The sequence below is a fragment of the Carettochelys insculpta genome, chromosome 16 (assembly GCF_033958435.1).
Source record: "Carettochelys insculpta isolate YL-2023 chromosome 16, ASM3395843v1, whole genome shotgun sequence".
In the NCBI taxonomy this organism is placed as follows: domain Eukaryota; kingdom Metazoa; phylum Chordata; order Testudines; family Carettochelyidae; genus Carettochelys; species Carettochelys insculpta.
The window spans coordinates 14752799-14770445 of record NC_134152.1 but is presented as its reverse complement, the minus strand read 5'-3'; the positions used below and the strand labels follow the sequence as shown (position 1 = coordinate 14770445).

At 50.8% G+C, this 17647-nt stretch overlaps 1 pseudogene; it reads right to left on the bottom strand.

Annotated features, from left to right (window-relative positions):
• Positions 1-1428: 1428 nt before the first annotated feature.
• Positions 1429-1776, bottom strand: LOC142021806 (large ribosomal subunit protein eL30 pseudogene; annotated as a pseudogene).
• Between the last annotated feature and the right edge of the window lie 15871 nt (positions 1777-17647).

The window sequence follows — 17647 nt, the reverse complement described above, 5'->3', positions numbered from 1 at the left end:
ATGATTCTGTGATTCTGTAAGTTGAAGCTGCCCACCCTAATGGGGACACCATCTATTGACTTCATGGGCCTTTGAGCATATACACCCTTGACATCACAAAATAAGGTGCTAAAAAATAAAAGTCAACCTTCACAAATTCAACTTACTCTCCTAGTGCAGAGATAGCCTAACTTTATAGATATGCTCTTAACTTCTCCCTCACCAGGTGGTACGACATGCTCCATTGAGAGTTTGAAAGAACTTGTATGCCTTAGCCAAGAAGCGCGTTACACCTGTAGGGCAAATTCTTTGTTGATGTACATAGGATCCGTGCAGCTCCACTGATATCAATGACATTTGCAGCAGCAGAGAATTCAGTTCAGCAACTCTCTTTCTGCAGTACAAAACCAGAAAGTGTTGTTCCTGCCTGCAGGTTTTATTTTGCATTCAGTGATCATATTTCTAAAATGTTAGCGCATATTTGACAAACGGTATTGAGCAGCCACATGCTGCTACATTGTAAGACCCTGAGCTGTTGTTCATTTACAACAGAAATCAATTTCCTTATCATTCCAGGAAAACGGGCTGTGCAAAACACCCAGGCTTTCCCTGGAAGTGCCTCATTTGCATACCGGCTTCTGGATTTGGTTATAAAGACTGCACAATCATATTTTATTACCTAATACCAGTCATTTGCAAAGGGGAAGTTTAGCCTCTAATGAAACAGGTAATAGACCAGTGGCTCATAGTGCATTCAACCTGCAAGCTGCAGTGAATCATCTGTTAGAACTGCAAGAAAGATCAGAAGTACATAGGGACTTCCCTGTACTCTCTTTCAACAAGGGTTTCCGAAAGGATTTTGCAACATCCTAAACCAAGCAAGCGCAGCCGAAGTGATAACAAGAATCTCTAACTCCAAGCTGATATAGCGGCTGCTGTGTCATACAGCGTGCACAATTTTCATAGGGGATTGACCTGGGGAAACCAGGAGTGTCCAGGATGCCCCTAAAATGCACTAATCAATCCATGGCTGAAGTTCAGCTGCTTGCAGCCATCTGCAATTGGCAGAAAAGCAACCCTCATGCTGGAGACAGGAAGGGAAGAATGCAAAGATTAGTGTTATTTGGAGCAGCCTGCAGTAATGTATTAATAATATATCTTCACCAGACTATTGTGGTATTTACTGTACAAGTTAATTCAATAGCAGAATAGTCAGGAAATGCACCAGGCCTATTGACCATCAATACAAGAGCCATTTTCTTTGTTGTTCTGGCTCAACACCCATGTAGAGTTCACCAAACTACTTTTGGGCAGAAGTTCCAGCCACATGAGCTGAGACAACAAAGATTTTGGCTTGGATTTAAAGGAGTATTGAAGGTGGGATGGTGGGAGAGTCACAAGACAGGCCCTAGGAGATTTGTGGCCTAGGGTAAGAGAGAGTTGTCCCATTTATTTCTCACTGGTCTGCTCTGGTGTGCTTGTAATGAAGTCTGAATCACCTGGATCAATGATAGCCAGTGTGCACACGCTGTCGTATTTTCCATATGCTGTATCCAATTCACGATTGTTGCTGCTGCAGTAGTGCACACCCGTCTTTGCCAACACAGCATAGTACTCAAGCTCTGATTTTCTCCAAGCAGGACAATTGTTGGCTAATGTGACCAACTTGGCTTTGCCCTCTCAGATCTTTTTCAGACTCTGTTTTTACCCTAGCACATAGTTACCATGTTTCATAACCATTTGAAGCCTTGAGTTTATGGACTCTAGTGACTTTTTCATTTTCTTTGAGGCCACCATGTTGCTGCCTTGCGTTGGATCTGTCACTAGTCCCATTTAGTATCCCAGATAGAATAGGGTTGCATGGAGACCTTTTGTGGGTATTCTGTGTCCTTATTGTTATGATGAAACAGTGGTTTGCTTCAAGCAGACAGTTCAAGAAGACTATAATCCAGTGGCCACAGGCTCCCACAGGAAAGAGCTGCAGGTGCCCACAGCTAGTCAGACCTGCAGGGGAAACACAGTTGATGCACGGGTCACTGTAGCACAGACTTGCTCTAGGAGGATAACATAAAAAAGAACAAGTTAAAAATTACTTAGAAAAATTAGATGTCTGCAAATCACCAGGGCCATATAACATGCACCCTAGAATACTTAAAGAGCTGAGAGAGGCAGTATCGGAACCTTTAGCTATCAACTTTCAAAAGTCCTAGAAGTTGGGAGAGATTCCAGAAGCCTGGAAGAGGGCAAATGTAGTGCCCATCTATAAAAAGGGAAAAAAGAACTATCCAGGAAACTAAAGACCAATCAGTTTAATTTCTGTGCTGGGAAAGATAATGGACCAAGTAATTAAGGAATTCATTTGCAAACATCTGGAAGAAAATAAGGTAACAGCCAGCATGGCTTTGTGAAGAACAAATTATGCCAGACCAATCCGATAGCTTTCTTTGACAGGATAACAAGTCTTGTGGATAAGGGAGAAGCAGTAGACGTGGTACACCTAGTAAGGCATTTGACATGGTCTTGCATGAACTTTTTATCAATAAACTAGGCAACTACAAATTAAATGGAGCTACAATAAGGTGGGTGCATAACTGTTTGGATAACCATTCTCAGAGAATAGTTATTAATTATTCAGTCATGCTGGAAGGACATAACAAGTGGGATTCCAGAGGCATCTGTTTTGGGACTAGTTCTATTCAATATCTTCATCGACAATTTAGATATTGGCACAGAGAGTATGCTTGTTAAGTCTGCAGATGATACCAAGCTGGGAGGGGTTGCAACTGGTTTGGAGGAGAGGGTCAAAATTCAAAATGATCTGGATGAACTGGAGAAACGCCTGAGTTAAACAGGACTAAGTTTAATAAAGACATATGCAAAGTACTCAACTTAGGAAGGAACAATCAGCTTCACACATACAAAATGGGAAGCGACTGTCTAGGAAGGAGTACTATAGAAAGGGATTTAGGGGTGATAGTGAAGCACAAGCTAAATATGAGTCAATGGTGTAATGTTGTGGCAAAAAAAAGCAAACATGATTCTGGGATGCATTAACAGGATTGTTGAGAGCAAGACATGGGAAGTCATTCTTCTGCTGTACTCAGCACTCATTAGGTCTAATTTGGGGTACTGTGCCCCGTGTTGGGCTCCACATTTCAAGAAAGATGGAGAGAAAGTGGAGAAAGATGTGGAGAAGTTGGTGAAGAGCAACAAGAATGATTAAAGGTCTAGAGAACATGAGCTGTGAGGGAAGACTGAAAGAACTGGGCTTCTTTAGTTCAGAAAAGAGACTTAGAGGGGACATGACAGCAGTTTTCAAGTACCTAAAAGAGGGTTATATGGAGGAGGGAGAAAAATTGTTCTCCTTGGCCTCTGAGAATAGGAAAAGGAGCAAGGGACTTAGAAACTGGAGCAAAGAAGGTTTAGGTTGGACATTAGGAAAAACTTCCTAACTGTTTGGGTGGTTAAACACTGTAATAAATTGCCTAGGGAGGTTCTGGGATCTCCGTCACTGGCAGGACCAAGCACTCTCTAGACCATCCCTGTCAGAGGTCTATCTAACCTGCTTCTCATCAATCATTTGCTCCAGCCCCCTAATCATTTTTGTTGCCCTCTGTTGGACTCACTCTAGTGTGTCTACATCCTTTCTGTAATGGGGGTGTGTGGCACAATTGGATGCAATACTTAAACTGTGGCCTCACCAGTGCCGAATAGAGGGGACTCATCATTTCCCCAGATTGTCCAGCAATGCTATGGCTAAACTCACCCCTGTATGCCCCTAGCCTTCTTGGCTACAAGAGCATACTGTGGTTTCACACACAGCTTCTCATTCACTATAATCCTCAGGTCTCTCTCTGCAGAACTGCTGCTTAACCAGTCAGTTCCCAGCCCGTAGCAATGCTTGGGATTCCTGTGTCATAAGTGCAGGACACTGTGCTTGTCCTTCTTGAGCTTCATCAGATTTCTTTTGGCCCAATCCTCCAATTTCTCTAGGTCTCCCTGGACTCTATCCCTACCATTCAATGTATCAACCTCTCCTGCTACTTCAGTGTCAACTGTAAATTTGCCTAGGGTGCAATCCATCCCCTCATCCAGATCATTAATAAAGATATTGAACAAAACTAGCCCCAGAACTGAGCCTTATGGTACTCCACTTAATACTGGCCACCAACAAGACATAGAGCCATTGATCACTATCCATTGGGACTGACTATCTAGCCTACTTTCTGTCCACCATACAGTCTATTTATCCAAGCCATAGTTCTTTAACTTATGGGGAAGCATACTGCTTCACTGTGAGGTGGCTTTATAGCAGTATAGCTGTATCGACCCTAGGGTCTGGGGTTTGTACTGCTTTAACTATATTGGTACAATGTTTGTGTGCAGTCAAGTCCTATATTGAAAATAATGAAGAGAAGTTAGGGAAGACGTGACACAGGAATAATGCAAAATCCCAGGACCTCTAGAGCAGTGGTTTTCAATACTTTTTTCGTTTGCAGACTCCTAAAATGGAAGCACAGACTTCTCTGGAAATCTTAGAATCTTAAACTGTGTGCAGACCTCCAGGGGTCTGTTGACCATAGTTTGAAAAACACTGTCCCAGATAATCTGCTCCAGCTTCTTGGCTCTTTGGTCTTCTTCAAAGCTCCTTCATGCTCCTATGAGTTCCTTCTACCTGGCACTGGGTTGGACTGCCATTGGATACGCTGCCTCGGCTCCACATCACTTCCACTGGTGAGGGATGGTTGAGTGGTGCTTGTGGCCGCTACTGCTGTAAGCTCTGTTCCTGATCTATCGCTCAGTCTGGTGGCAAACAAATTAAAATTAGTCTCCTTGCTCTTCTCCTTCACACACACACACACACACACTTTTTTTTTTCTCCCGAATGAGGACATAGTTCTTTCTCAAGGAAGTTCAGTGCTGGCAGGTAGCCACCCTTTGTCTGGCCAATTGCCAGCTGGCAATATATCCCCTGTCAGAATGGTTTTGTATTCCAGATAACTCTCTGTGCTATTTAGGGAGGAAAAGAAATATATGCAAAAGGCCTGAAGAGCGAAGGGAAACCTCAGCTGCCTGGGATTTCCCCCCTCCTTTTACTGGTTGACAGAGAAATAACTGCCAACGTTTCTTTGAACAGCTATTAAAAAATCCAATAAATGGAGGGGAAAAAGTCCACTATTCCTATCTCTGACAGCCCTGAGATAGGAAGAGAAAATGTAGACCCTGGGGTCCAGTGACCTGTAGCTGAAAGGACCTGCAAAATCTGGAATTTTTACAGTGTGTGTGTGTGTGTGTTTAGAAATGAAAAGTTCCAAGCTAGATGAAGCACTGATGAGGACATAATGCAGGCATCATTCTGATTCCAAGGCACATATATATATTATGAGATAAATTTGATTTTTAATAAATTCAATTTTTAACCTCATTCTTAAAAATCCAAATTAAGTGTCCACAAACCATCTTGAAATTCAACCGACCATTTTTCCATGTCAAATTTCCGTGTCCCCATTACCCTATGCAAGTTTGAGAGAGTGAGCAGTGCGTTGTGGATACCTATCCTACCGTGCCTTAGCTCTGGTTGCTTGTGGGTGTTAGAATGCAAAGCACTGCCCCAGAATTCAAAGCACCAAGTAACAGAAGTCAGCCCTCCTACAAACCTGCTCACTGCAGACATCAGTGGAGTGGTGGGCAGTGTGCTACCCTGCCTGGTTCCATCAACCACACACCCGGACCTTTATATTTGCAGGCCTGGGCACAGCAGAATTCAAATTCATATTCTAATTCAAATAAAAATTCGCAGGCTTCCTGTGACCTTTTTCCTGAGCACCTTGATGGAGACCAGTGGCAAAGGAAGTGGCCATACATGGAAGGTCACTGCGTAGCTTTGTGGGATAGATACAGGACACTTCTGGAGGTTAGTAAATTGAAATTAAAGATATGGAGCTTCCACACTGGCCTTTATTCGCAATTTTAAATTCAAAAATTGACACTACACCCATCCTGTAATATCAACATTTTGTTTTTGGAATAGGACTCACTAGTTCAAGCTAACATTATTTACAGTGAAGACAGCGACATTTTAATATTGAGCTACCTCTTTTAAATTCAATTTTATCTCGTAGTGTAGACACAGCCCTACTGATGGCAACGTGACAGTTCATGTGCTTAAAGTTATACATGAGCTAAGTAATATTACGAATCAGTGGCTCAGACATTTTGAATTTTATACCACACTTGTCACCAAAGAATCATGGAATTATGGGGCTAGAAGGGACTTTGAGATATTAACTAATCCAGTCTCCTTCACTCGTGGCCAAAGTATTACTTAGAGACCACTTATGACAGATATTTGTCTAATCTGCTCTTAAAAATTGCCAATGATGGAGATTACGCAATCTCCTTAGGCAATTTATTCCCATGTTTAACCACCATGAGAGTCAGGAAATTTTTTCTCTTGTCTCACACCAACCACTTCGGGTTATATTCCTTCTTGCCATTTAAGCCCATTGCTTCTTGCCCTATCCTCAGATGTTGATTTTCTCCTTCTTCCTTGTCACTTACCTTTTATGTACTTGAAAATGGCTATCACAAGTCTGTCTCCTCAGTTTTCTCTTCGCCAATCTAAACAAACCCAGTTTTTTCAAGCTTCCCTCATAGTCATGTTTTTTAAACCTTTAATCATGTTTGTTGCTTTTCTCTGGGCTTTCTCCCCAATTTGTCCACATATTTCCTAGAATATGGCACCCAGAAATAGATACAATACTCCAGTTGAGACCTAATCAGCGTGGAGTAGAGCAGAATTACTTCTTGTGTCTTACAACCAGTGCTTTTTTTGTGCCAGTACTTGCTAGTACTGAGTACCAGTACCTCAGCAGCCCCAGCCACGGGACTGGCTAGGGAGAAGGGGCAGAAGGGGCAAGGAGCCGGCTCTTGTTTTTAACAGAAAAAAGCACTGCTTACAACAATCCTGGTTATGCTTCTCAGAAGGATGCTTGCTTTTTTTGCAACAGTGTCACATTATTGATTTATATTTAGCTGGTGGTGAACTATGACCCGCAGTTCTCTTTCTGCAGTATTCCTTCCCAAAGAAGTAATTTCCCATTTTTAACATGTGTGACTGATTGAGCCTTCCTCACTGAAGTCCTTCGCATTTTCTTCTTACTGACCATCCTCCTATTTACTTCAGACCATTTCTTCGGTTTGCTAAAATCATTTTTAATTTAATCCTTTCCTCCAAAGCACCTGAAACTCCTCCCAGCTGCCACAAGCTTCATACGTGTACGCTGTACACCATTTTTAAATCTTTAATGAAGATACCGAACAGACACAGACCTGCCCCTTGTGAAATTCCACTCATTATGCCCTTTCAGCTTGACCTGCAAACCACTGATAACCACCCGTTAGGAATGGTTTTCCCACCAGTTATGTACCCACCTTTTAGTAGCTTCACCTTGGTTGCATTTTCTTAGTTGGCTTATGAGGACTTCATGCAAGAAAATACCAAAAGACTTTTTAAAGTAAAAAAATCCCACATCTACTACTTTTCTCCCATTCATATGGCTTATTATCCCATCACCACCAAGTCCTGTGCTTTAATTTTTTTTAGTTGCTTATAAAAAGACTCACCCACCTCTCAGTGAGGTGGTCTGTAGAAGACCTCTATGATGAGATTACCCTTGGTTTTTATCCTTTTTTAGCCTTACACAGACATTTTAAACAAATCTGTCTTCAATTTCCACCTCAACCTCATTCCAAATGAATGCATTTTTTGTATAAGGCAGTACATCCTCCTTTTTTACCCTGCCTGTTTTTCTTGAGCAAACTGTATCCTGCTATACCAATATTCCAGTCATGTATTATCCCACAAAGTCTTTATGATGCTGACTGTGTCATAGTTGTTTTTATTGAGGGGATCTGGGTCCGGGAGGCCCTGCGGGCCCATTTTGAGCAGGCTGCGGGGTGAACACTGGCAAGGCCAGTTGCTGGTGAGTCATCCACCGCCCCACCCCAACAACACGACCTGCCCCCACGCCGACACCACTGAGCACACACCCACACGTTTGTTTTGTTGTAAATAAACCAAAACCTTCTTGAAACCAAACAATGAACTTTTACATTAATGGGGGAACTACATACATGGGGGGTGACAGCTACTAAAGGAGGGGGGAGCAAGCCAACTATTTACAATTAATTGCGGGGTAAATATGTACAAAGGGGGGCCTGGAGGGCCCAGTCCTTGGCCTCCTTTGCCCCTACTGTCCGGCGCCTGGTGTGGAGGGGTGCGCCCCACATCTGGGCCAGAGGCCCCATCGAGGCTGGTTGAGGGCCGGAAGAACTGGTAGGTATGGCCGGGCTGGTTCCTGGTCCCCACGGTCCCCCTCCACAGCAGGCTCCAGCAGGACAGGTGGATGGTGCCTGGGAGTGATGGCGGCCAGAGCAGCAGGGGTGCCATGTGTTCGGAGATCTGCTCAAATGTCCTCATGAAGGACCCCCAAGCCTCCTGGTGCCAGGCCAGTGCTCACTTCTGCAAGTGGAGCCAGTGCTCCTCCACTTGCAGGCGGTGCTCCGAAACCTCCACCTGACGTCAAAGGGTGGCGAGGAGCTGGGGGTCAGGGGACACCCAGGGATGGCTCCGCCGCTGTTGGGCTTGTCCTGTGGCCAGTGCCTGCTCTGCCACTGGGCTCGCCTGCTGAAATGGCCCCGGTGGGCTGTCCGGCACGACGGATGCAGCTCCTGTGCTCTTGAGGCCCTCAGATGGTGCGGCTGCGGAACAGAGGGGGAAGAGCGCAGACAGCCGTTAGTCTGGGCCCTGACCCGTGGCCCACGTCCTCCCACCCCTCTGCTGCTAGTTCCCCATCCCCTGTCCCCCAGAGATGCTGATGATGGGTGTGGTATCCCCCTCAGGGGGGACCCCTTCTGAGGTTCTGCTCCCCCCTATCCCCAGGGGTGGGGCATGGTGCTGTCCTGGGGGGCAGGGACTGATGGGCTCTGAGGGATGTGCCACTGCTGTCCTTGGGGCTGTGGTCAGCTGGGTGTGTAGAGGGCCCTGGTTGTCCCTTGTTCTTGCCCTTTAACCCGGTGGTGTGCACCTGGAGTACGTACCTGACAGTCAGCTCCCACGGTCGGGGGATCCCCGTCGGGTGGATGCCCTGCTGGAGCTGCGGGAGGGGAGGTCGATGAGGAGGCCCCTATCGCTGGAGCCCTCCTCCTCCTTCTCTGCTGTCCCAGGGGTGGGCTCCTCTGTGGGCCCTCGGGGTGCAGGGCTGGCCTCTGGGCCAGACTCCAGCTCCAAGGCCTGCTGGGGCTCGTCGGCCAAGGTGTCAAGGGTGGCCAGGGGGAGGTGGTGTACCAGGGGCCCAGGATCTCCCTGAGCTCCCTGTAAAAGGGGCAAGCAGAGGGGGCGGCCCCAGACTGGCTGGCTATGTCCCGGGCCTGGGCATAACCCTGCCGCAGCTCCTTGACCTTACTCCTGACATGGTCAGGAGTGCGGACAGGGTGACCCTGGGCAGCCAGGCCCTCGGCCAGCCGGGCGAATGCAGCTGTGTTCCGCCGCTTGCTCCCCATTACCTGTAGCACCTCCTCCTCGCTCCAGAGCCCCAGCAGGTCCCAGATCTCGGCGTCCGACCAGGAGGGGCCCCGCTGTCTCTTCCCTCCCTGGCTGCATGGCTGGGAGCCCTGGCTCCCCTTTGGGGGGTGCCCTGTGGGAGCTTGCGGGGCTGGTTGGCTGCCATGGGTGCTGGGTGGTGGATTGGGGTGTCTGGCAAGCGTGCAGGCTGTACATATGTCGGTGCTGCTGCCTGCACGCTCTCAGCTTCCTGCCACAGGAAATAAGGAGGTGGGGAGCTTTAAGGGGCTGCTGCATGCGGTGACCAGAGAGCTCAGGGGCTGGACAGAGCATCTCTCAACCCCACAGCTGCGGGCCGCCATGGAGGACCCCGCTATTTCGATGTTGCGGGATGCGGATTGTCTACACAAGCCCTACTTTGATGTTCAATGTTGAAGTAGGGCGCTATTCCCATCTTTTGATGGGGATAGCGATTTCGATGTCTCACCGCCTTACGTTGATTTCAACTTCAAAATAGCGCTTAACACATCTAGGCGCGGCGGGCGCTATTTCGAAGTTGGAACGGCTATTTCGAAATAGCCGGCTAGTGTAAACACGGCTTATATAATTCATTGTAATCAGCTGTTTGTCAGTCTCACCAAGCCTAACAAGCAAAGTGACACTCTACCAGCTGTGCGTAATAAAGGCCTCGTGCTTGCATCTACACAGCATCAAACTTCTGTTCCTTCAACAATATACCGAGGAGACAAGCACATAGCTGAATGGCTATCATCTTTGGACAGAGCAAGATTCCTGTCAGAGTGTTCCACTAGTCATTTTTGACTCACATTGGCTACGTCTACACGTGAAGCCAACATCGAAATAGCTTATTTCGATGTTGCGACATCGAAATAGGCTATTTCGATGAATAACGTCTACACGTCCTCCAGGGCCAGCAACGTCAATGTTCAACTTCGACGTTGCTCAGCCCAACATCGAAGTAGGCGCAGCGAGGGAACGTCTACACGTCAAAGTAGCACACATCGAAATAGGGATGCCAGGCACAGGTGCAGACAGGGTCAACGGGCGGACTAGCGCTTCCGGGGCAACAGCTAGCTGCTCCCTTAAAGGGCCCCTCCCACATACACTCAGCCTGCACAGCACGCGGTCTGAGGAGCCATAGGCACACAGACCCCGGGCGCCGCAGTCATGGACCCCCAGCAGCAGCAGCAGCAGCAGCAGCAGCAGCTAGAGGTCCACGCAGCCCTCCCAGCAGGAGCAGGGCTTGCCCTGGCCCATGCCATGTGGGAGGCAGCTGACTACCTTCTTGCCCCAGGGGAGGAGATGCCCCCAGGGCAGCAGGGCTCAACCCCTACCCCTGCAGCACCCCGCTCCACCCCCTGCCTCACACGCCGGCGGCTGTGGAGCTACCCCACCAGCACCGACTGGTGGGAGCGGCTGGTGCTTGGGGAGTGGGACGACGACCACTGGCTCAGGAACTTCAGGATGACCCGGCAGACATTCCTGGAGCTGTGCCAGTGGCTCACCCCCGCACTCAGGCACCGGGACACTGCCATGCGGCGTGCCCTCCCTGTGGAGAAACGGGTCGGCATTGCTGTCTGGAAGCTGGCCACTCCGGACAGCTACCGATCCGTGGGGCAGCAGTTTGGTGTCGGAAAGGCCACCGTCAGGGCTGTCTTCATGGAGGTAAGAGAACCCATGGGGGGAGGCCAGGGCAGGGCAGGGGGGCCAGGGCAGGGCAGGGCAGGGCAGGGCAGGGGGGCTGGGGCCAGGGCAGGGCAGGGCAGGGCAGGGCAGGGTAGGGCAGGGCCACACACACCCTGCTCACCCCTCATTGGGGCTGTCCCATGTGCTTTCTCTGCAGGTCGTGCGTGCCATCAACGCCATGCTCCTGCACAGGCTCGTGAGGCTGGGGGACCCACATGCCACTGTTGCCGCCTTTGCCACCCTGGGCTTTCCCAACTGCTTCGGGGCTCTGGATGGGACTCACATCCCCATCCGCGCCCCGCATCACAGTGGAGGACGATACCTCAATCGGAAGGGCTACCATTCTGTCGTCCTGCAGGCCTTGGTGGACAGCCGGGGACATTTCCAGGACATTTACATGGGCAGGCCTGGCAGCACCCACGACGCCCAGGTTTTCCGGAACTCGGGCCTGTGCCGCCGGCTGGAGGCGGGGACCTACATCCCCCAGCGGGAGATCCCTCTGGGGGACACCACCATGCCCTTCTGCGTCATCGCAGATGCGGCCTACCCCCTCCGGCCGTGACTCATGCACCCCTACACGGGCCATCTCTCCGCTAGCCAGGAGCGCTTCAACGAGCGCCTGAACCGTGCGCGCCAGGTGGTGGAGCGCTCATTTGGCCGCCTCAAGGGACGCTGGCGATGTCTCCTGGCCCGCCTGGATGCGGGCCCCAACAACATCCCCCAGATTGTGGGTGCCTGCTGCGCCCTGCACAATCTTGTGGAGAGCAAGGGGGAGACCTTTCTGCAGGGCTGGGCCGTGGAGGCCGGCAGGGCACACGTGCAGCCACCTGCTGCCCCCAGGCGGCAGGTGGACCCAGAGGGGACCCGGGTCCGGGAGGCCCCGCGGGCCCACTTCGACCAACAGGCCGCGGGGTGAACTCTGCCCAGGCCCCCTACTGCCCGCCCCTTCCTCCCCCACACTCCTGCCCCAAAGCCCACACCATGGAGCACCCCACCGCCCCCCCCCCCACTTGTCCTGGACAAATGACAGCACGAACTTGTGGGTGAACGTAAACTTTTTTTCGTCTTTACGAAACTTTTTTTTTTTTTGTAAATAAATAAATATGTAAAACACAAACCAAAAAGGAGGGACAAACGTTCAACCAAAGCAAGATGTGCACAAATAAAACAATACAACAACAAAGCAAAGAAGTGTGCGCCATCAACAAAAAAGAAAAGCAGGGAGGAGAACGGGGAGAACTATTTACATGGGGGGGACGGGGCAAATGGGGGCACCAAAAACAAACAGTCAAACTATATACAACAAGGGGGGGGGCCACATCCCGGGCCCCTCGCCCCTAGAGCCCAGCACTGGGCGTGCCCGGCCGGGAGACCCGCCGTGCCTGCAGTCTGGTCCGCGGCTGGGTGGGAGCGGGCTGCACAGGAAGGTATCGGTGCCGGCGAGTCTCAGGTGGCTCCAGGGGTCCCTCGGCACTGTGGCCCTCACGGGTGGGTGGTGGGGCGACGGTGGACGGCCCGGCGACGGCTGGAGCAGCTGGTGGTGGGGCTGCAGGAGCGGGCAGGGCAGGCGATGGCTCGGCCGGCGCGGCATGGTGGGGGCCAGGTAATCAACCAGCCAGTTGAATGTCTGCATATAGGCCCCCCATGCCTCCTGGCGCCAGGCCAGCGCCCGCTCCTGCAGCTGGAGGTGCTGCTCCGACACCTCCAGCTGCCGGCGGAGGATGGCCAGCAGCTGGGGGTCCGTCGCCGCCGCCGGTAGTAGGCGCGGGGTCCGCCGTCTTGCCCTCCGCGGGGCCGGTCGTTCCTCGGCCGAGGGGCTGCCCTGGAGCGAGGGTCCCGGAGGGCTCTCCGGGACAACTGAGGCCTCGCCGGCGCTCTCTTCCGGTCCTTCGGATGGTGCAGGTGCAGGTGCAGGACACAGGAGAGGAGGGGGGAAAGAAGAATGGAGACAGGCGTTAGTGTGGGCCCCGAGCCGTGGCCTTTGTCCCCCCCGCCCTGTGCTGCAGGTTCCCCATCCCCGTCCCCGGGAGATGCTGCTGTGATGGATGGGGTTCAGGGGTCCCCCTGCCCTGCACCCCGTCCCCTGGTGGGAGCGACTCTCACTTCACCCCGCAGGGTCTGAGAGCAGGAGAGGTTTCTTAGGCCACAGATGGCCAGTTTCTGGCAGGAGTGACAGCACCAGCTGGTGGAAGAGACAGTCCTTCCAACCCGTCGTGGGAAGAAGACCCCAAGGGGGGCCCCTCTGGGATGCAGCTTTCCCCCTCCTCTGGCTGGCTGCCTACCAGCTCTCCCTTCCCCTAGCCTCTACCTGTGGCCCCCGCCCTTGCCCCCCAATTCCAAGCCAGCTCGGCTCCTCCCTCCTGTTTGCTCAGGGCAGAGGTGTCACCTGCCAGCTGTAGCGCCAGGATGCTCCTTTGGCCCTGGGAGCTCCTCGGCTCTTGTGGCTCATATGTAGCCTGAGTCTCCCTTTGGCACTCCCCCCACTCCATCACATGCTGCTGCTGCGCGGTGTCCCACCCCCTCCGCCCGGGGGCCGCTCGAGGTTCCGCTCCCCCCTGGCCCGGGGATGGGGCATGGCACTGTCATGCAGGGTGTGGGGGGGGCACGGGCTGACGGCTGCAGTGCTGTGAGGGCCATGGCCCTGGTGTCCTTGGGGCCATGGCCATGTGAGCGTGTGGGGGGCCCTGGACACATCTCTGTTACCCCCGCCCCTCCAGCCCCGGGGTGTCCACCAGAGAGGGGTACCTACCTGTGGGTCCGCTCCCACGGTCCGGAGATCCCCGGGGGTCGGAGGCCCTGCTGCTGCTCTGGAATGGCAGGAGGAGGATCTGCAGGCTGGAATTGGTGGAGGAGGAGCCCCCCTCCTCCTCCTCCTCCTCCTCCTGCCGCGATGTCTCGGGGATGGCCTCCGGGGGGGGCCCCCGGGGTGCGGGGCTTGCCTCCGGGTCGGACTCCGGCTGCAGGGCCTGCTGGGGCTCGTCAGCCGAGGTGTCAAGGGTGGCCGGAGGGGAGGAGGTGTGCCGGGAGCCCAGGATGTCCCTGAGCTCCCTGTAAAAGGGGCAAGTGACGGGGGCGGCCCCAGATCGGCTGGCCGCATCCCGGGCCCGGGAGTAACCCTGCCGCAGCTCCTTCACCTTACTCCGGACATGGTCCGGAGTGCGGGCAGGGTGACCCCGGGCAGCCAGGCCGTCGGCCAGCCGAGCGAACGCATCCGCATTCCGCCTCTTGCTCCCCATTACCTGGAGCACCTCCTCCTCGCTCCAGAGCCCCAGCAGGTCCCGCAGCTCGGCCTCTGTCCAGGAGGGGCCCCGCTGCCGCTTCCCAGACTGGGTGGCCCTCTGGCTGGGCTGGCTGCCCTGGCTCCCCTTGGGGGGGGGGTGTCCCCTGGGGGCGCTGGGGGGGCTCCTGGCTCGCTGTCGCTGCTGTGTGGTGGGCTGAGGGCTCTGCAGGCTGCCCGCATGTGCAGGCTGCAGCCTGCACGTTGCCTCAGCTTCCTGCAGAGTCAGGGCTGGGGAGGGGACCTTTAAGGGGCCGCTCCACGCGGCCACCAGTGAGCTGAGGGGCTGGAGAGAGTGTCTCTCAACCCCCCAGCTGATGGCCGCCATGGAGGACCCAGCAATTTCGACGTTGCGGGACGCGGATCGTCTACACTGTCCCTACTTCGACGTTGAACGTCGAAGTAGGGCGCTATTCCTATCTCCTCATGGGGTTAGCGAGTTCGACGTCTCGCCGCCTAACGTCGAAGTTAACTTCGAAATAGCGCCTGATGCGTGTAGCCGCGACGGGCGCTATTTCGAAGTTAGTGCCGCTACTTCGAAGTAGCGTGCACGTGTAGACACAGCTATTGTGACCCTGGCCACCACTCTGGTAGGTAAGTGAGCTGTACCTCTGTTGGAATCACAAGCTAACATGACAGAAAGCCACAAGCTAGGGAATCTCCTTAGTCCCTCCTTAAAAATCCTCACAATGTGTACTAAAGTGTGGACATGCTGGGTTGCTAGTGCAAGAGGTCCATATGAATGTGAAATATGTAGTGGGGGAGAAAAAATGTAATGGAATTTGTAAGGCTGGGGCAGAGACTTTACCCTTGAAATGTCGAGTGTTACAAACTGTAATTATGGCTGTTAAATGGTTAAGCCACCACATCACAGAAACAAAGAAAAAGTTCAAAGGAGCAAGACACATAAACAGAGCCCTGGACTGCTCTTACTTGTCTTGCTGGGCGGCAAGCAATTTAGAATAGAATAAATAGAATAAACCACTGGAAACACCCATAAGAAACCTATAAAACTGGCTTGTATCATTCCCTATTATAAATAGTGGTTGTCAACAGTGACTTCAGACTGTTGTCTTCTAGCATAGGGATGGAAATGGAATCAGGTGGGCCTGGCAAAATTAAAAATTGAAATAGGGGTCCATTACATGGTAACCACAAGCATATGATAAAAGTCAGGTATGGAAAAGTTTAAGCAACTGAGTACACAGACCATATTTTCAAGTATTGGAGGGGTAGCTGTGTTAGCCTGGATCTGTAACAGCAACGAAGGGTCCTGTGGCACCTTATAGCCTAACAGAAAAGTTTTGAGCATGAACTTTCATGAGCACAGACTCACTTCATCAGATGCTGTTCTTGGAAAACTGCAGGGCCAGGTATAAATAAGTCAGAGCAAGGGTGGGGATAACAAGGCTAGCTCAGTCAGCAAGGGTGAAGCTTACTACCAGCAGTTGATCTGAAGGTGTGAACACCAAGGGAGGGGAAGCTGCTTTTGTATTTAGCCAGCCATTCACAGTCTTTGTTTAAGCCTGAGCTGAGGGTGTCAAATTTACAGACGAATTGTAGCTCAGAAATTTCTCTTTGGAGTCTGGTCCTGAAATTTTTTTGCTGTAGGATAGCTACTGTTAAAATTTTAAAAATTTTAAAAATTTCAGGACCAGACTCCAAAGAGAAATTTCTGAGCTACAATTCATCTGCAAATTTGACACCCTCAGCTCAGGCTTAAACAAAGACTGCGAATGGCTGGCTAAATACAAAAGCAGCTTCCCCTCCCTTGGTGTTCACACCTCCAGATCAACTGCTGGTAGTAAGCTTCACCCTTGCTGACTGAGCTAGCCTTGTTATCCCCACCCTTGTTCTGACTTATTTATACCTGGCCCTGCAGATTTCCAAGAACAGCATCTGATGAAGTGAGTCTGTGCTCATGAAAGTTCATGCTCAAAACTTTTCTGTTAGGCTATAAGGTGCCACAGGACCCTTCGTTGCTGTTACAGACCATATTTTGTATCCATATCACCTTGTGAACCAATTCTTTGTGTAACTGACGAGTCCAGCCTCTTTTAGTATCATTAGTGTTAATTGTAGCACAGCATTCACACAGTCACCATCCTTTATGTTTAATGCACCAAACCTGATTAACCCCAGGCCAGTGTCTGTGACTAAATACACAGAGGGGTTGTGTTACACCACACTGTTTGCCTAATATACTTTGACCAGCTCTTGCATCCATCTGGCAATGGCATTCCTGAGGTACACATGTTTGCCATCCTCAGGATGCAGTTTAGATATTGTGTAAAATTTAGCAACAAGTAAAAACTTTGGAATCAATATGATCTATTTCTTGTTCATGCACATGCTTTATGACAGCTGTGTGGTCCTAACATTTGTGGCCAGTTTTGTAGCCGCTAAATTTAATTTGATATGTGTGCCTGTTCAGGAAGTGTGTGAAGTTTAGAGTTATTACTGGAACCTGTCTATAAAATCACAGTAAAAAACCAAACAGGCAAGCAAAAACAAACAACAAAACAACAACAAAAATACACCAACTACAATTAAGAACATTGTGAACCATCCAGTAACAAACATATGTTTTCTGTATACTTTTGTTAAAGTCAATTATTTTATGATTTTTCCTCTGTTACCAATTTTTGTCAACGAATTTTTCATATCTGTGTAGGGAATGTGGCAGCAGGAACGCAGTGCTGCTGAAGGCTGGGAGGAATGTGTCTCCCAGAAATCGTTTGCATGAGAATGCAAAGGTGTGCATGTGTGATACCTTTCAGGCAAAGCCTAATGGGTAGCAAGTAAGCCATGAGATTTGGTCTATTGTAAACATGTAGTTGTAAAATCACAATTTAAGCTGACATTTAGTGCGAGAGTTGTGAGATCTCACCAATGCTCTGGGTTGTTGTGGGGGACAGGGCAGTCACCATAGCTGCATAAGACATTGATTACACAGGGCTCCCTGGTTTAAAGCATTGTAAAAGAGGAGGAAGTATTGCTTGAGTCAGTGTGCTGAGTGTCTTGGCCTTGGAGCTATAAGTTTGGCTTGACTAATTCTCTCTACCTGTTAAAAGATATTGTGGGATGCTAGGGTGTTTGTGAAACTTCCTAGTAAAGAT